Raw genomic sequence first — 3,017 nt, 5'->3', positions numbered from 1 at the left:
CTTCTCACTTTCCTGACTGAAGGTGCAGCTGTGTAGGTGGTTACTGACATCACATGGGATTATACAGATCAATGAGCCAAAAAAGGGCAAGATTTTCTAGCAGCACCTTTTAGAATTCTGTACATGAATGCTATCTATGTGAATTTCAACATGTAAACAAAGTATTTGAAAACAAAGAGGAAAAAAAAGGAAGAAATGAAAGCAAGAAGCAATTTTGCAGTTTACAACTGTGTTTCTGAGTTTCCCATGAGGCTTGTAGCATTTAATTAGCTTTAACTGGGGATATTACTTTTGCCTCTTGTTCTCACCATCTGCAAGGCTATTGGAATAACTGGCTGATTCTGTAACCTACCAATGTTTTTCCTCCTTGTTGCAGTTCTCCCTTCTATGGCCTCACTGATATCCTTCTGACTGTGAATCTTGCAATAAAAAATATCCCCAGTGGAGAACAGGAAAGCAGAGTCACAGTACACAGGATGTATATCTTCTTCAGAGCAGGAACAAATGAAAGGATGGGCCTCTGTCGCTCATTTTGCCTTTAGTCTATACCTTGGAACAGTCAAGATAAGGCTGGGCATAGATGCTGCTGCATAAGGGCCATACTAGAAGGGCTGAGACTAGAACAATTGCAGGGGTGTGAATGGACAGAAACACTGAGGTGTATTTTGTTGTCTATCTGCATGCCTAGTATCTGAAGTCTTGTAAACTTTGATACTCTTAATATTTACTTCTGAAATTTAAGTGAGGCTAATTAAAACAATGGAAAGAAAAGTGTGGAATGGAAAATGGAGCAAAAACTGTTATGTCATGGCCTGAACCACTGATTAAGCACCTGGGGAAAGGACTTGGTCAGCCCTGGGAGCACAGCTGTGCAATCATAAGGGGTGGAGCCTGGCTGCACCTCTCTTAGACCTCATTGAAGGGGGGCTGACTGTCGCTGGGGAAGGTTCTCTGGTTGGAGATTCCCCCCTTGGTGGAGTTTCCCTTGTGAGCCTAGATCTTTGGAGACAGTTGAGCACTTTTCCTTTGTAACGTATTTCCATCATGCTAGTAGACCCTTTGTCACTACACCTCCTGGATCACATTCCACTGCGTTGATCTTTCTAATTGTTACAACCTCTCAATGCTGTATTCGACTTGTAAGTGCTGAGATTTGGTGGCTGGAGGGACATGAGGTGACTTAGCTGCAACCACCTCAGCTTAATGAATTCATTTTGTCCTGCAGTTGACATCAATGTCTCACTTTCTGGCTTCCACTGAGATGTGTTTTCAAAGAGATACATTTTTTGCCTCTTCTGGAGTGTTTACATAGAATACAACTAATGATAAAAAGAATATCTAGTGACCTAGGCTGTGCAACAGGCAAAAATTTCTGCTTTTGCGTTCTGTGGGCAGAACAGAGGGGATATGTGGAGATATTTGCGTATGTCAGCAAAAAGCAAAGCTTTTCCTCTCATACATCTAAGATTTTTTCCATGCCTTTGGACAGGCCGTTCTGGTTGTCAGCCTCACTGGTACACTGCTGAAGAAAGCAGTGTCTCCATCGTGATACTCAGAGAATGTCAATTCGCCAAAACAAATGGTGGGTAGGGAAACGCTTGCCTACTCAGTTTTGGTTATGTGTAACCTTTATGATATCCTCTCACAAATGCCTCCCAGACAAGTGGGTAGCACACCAAAAGCCAGAACGGTGAAAGCTCCTGATGATCTCACCCAGCCTGTCCTTGAACAAGCTGCTTTTTGGTGACGACGAGGCCTCCTGCCCCCAGCCCACAGCTGGGCCTCAGCCTACCCTTAATGTCCCGTGGCCTTCTCCTTGCCCCTACAGCTTTATCAGTACAGGCCTAGCACAGTTGGGGGCACAAGGCTGAGACATTACCTGGCAAAGAGAAGTAGGTGAAAGCACTTAGTCATCTGCAATCATTTCCCTAAAAAAGACTTGATATTGTCAGCTGGTGTGTAGCCTAGGGGTTATCCTCTTATCTAGGCCTAGGCAGGAAACCTTGTGATTTACAACCTATGTAAGAAATAGTGATTGTGTGGCTAATCTGCAAAGGAGATTACTGCAGTGTGCTTCCCTAAAGCATCCCAAGGTAGTGGGATCAAGCAGTGTACCTGCAGGCTGTTGGCTGGGCACCCAGGACATGGCCGGCTCTGTGAGCTGGGCTAGAATGGAGAATTTTTGTTCTGAAAGCTGTGAGCAATCAGAGGCCCCAGTGTGGGGCTCGTTTCTGCACCTGGAGGGTAGCTGCACAAAATCATCAGGTGCAAATTCATCTCAGCTGGGGAGCACACCGAGAACAGTGCCTTTGCTAATATATAGAGGTAAGAGACGGCTGTTCTTCTTGATATGAGTGTGCTAGTCTTCTCCTGACCTGCCTTGAGCTCTGCTACATTGTTACCTGAAATGGACCAACTGTCCCTTCATGGCTGTGGGTGGCATGCTCTCCTTTTGTGTTGGAGTTGCTCTGGAGTATATGGTGAATGTTTGGTGAGTCTCTGCTGGACTATTGGATTCGGTAGCAGCATGCTTCCTTATGTGTGTGGGTAACCATGCCGGCTTATGAACCGTGGTTAAGCTTCAGCTGCTTGGTGTGTGAATTACAGTGTCTACTCTCTGAAAGAACTTCCAGAGAGCCCAAGCCATGGTAGTTATCTAATGAGGGTACGCTTACTTGCATAGTGCTTGTTAGGAGCACCGTCTGGACTGGAGCTTTGGGAGGCTTTTGTGATACAAATAGGGCATGCGTAATACCTTGCAGACATTGTTGCGTATGTGACTGGTGGTGGGATGCTACTGGGTATGAACTGTCTCATAGCAGCCCCCGGAAGCAGTGTGGCTCAGAATTGCTACTTGCAGTATTTGCAGCTACTTGCGGTATTTGCAGCTACTTGCCTGTATTGAAGTGCAGCTCTATTGTTTGTTTATGCTGAGATGGCTTGCTACCTTTTAGAGACTTTGGGTTGCTGGACTACTCCTTGTAAGATGTGAATTATTTCCTCCCCCCCACCCCCCC

General features: G+C 45.5%; 1 long non-coding RNA gene across 2 annotated transcripts in view; it reads left to right on the top strand.

Moving 5' to 3' along the window:
- Window positions 1-2,162: 2,162 nt before the first annotated feature.
- Window positions 2,163-3,017, top strand: part of LOC116216562 — a 67,334-nt gene continuing 66,479 nt past the window's right edge. The window contains exon 1 of one of the 2 annotated variants that reach the window (XR_004159587.1): window positions 2,163-2,491. This is a non-coding gene — a long non-coding RNA (uncharacterized LOC116216562). The remainder of the gene's footprint in view (window positions 2,492-3,017) is intronic. The other variant, XR_004159586.1, reaches the window with a different exon arrangement.

The sequence above is a fragment of the Meleagris gallopavo genome, chromosome 4, assembly GCF_000146605.3.
Source record: "Meleagris gallopavo isolate NT-WF06-2002-E0010 breed Aviagen turkey brand Nicholas breeding stock chromosome 4, Turkey_5.1, whole genome shotgun sequence".
Classification (NCBI taxonomy): Eukaryota; Metazoa; Chordata; class Aves; order Galliformes; family Phasianidae; genus Meleagris; species Meleagris gallopavo.
Note: the sequence above shows the minus strand (reverse complement) of the source record. Positions and strands in the feature narration are given on the sequence as shown.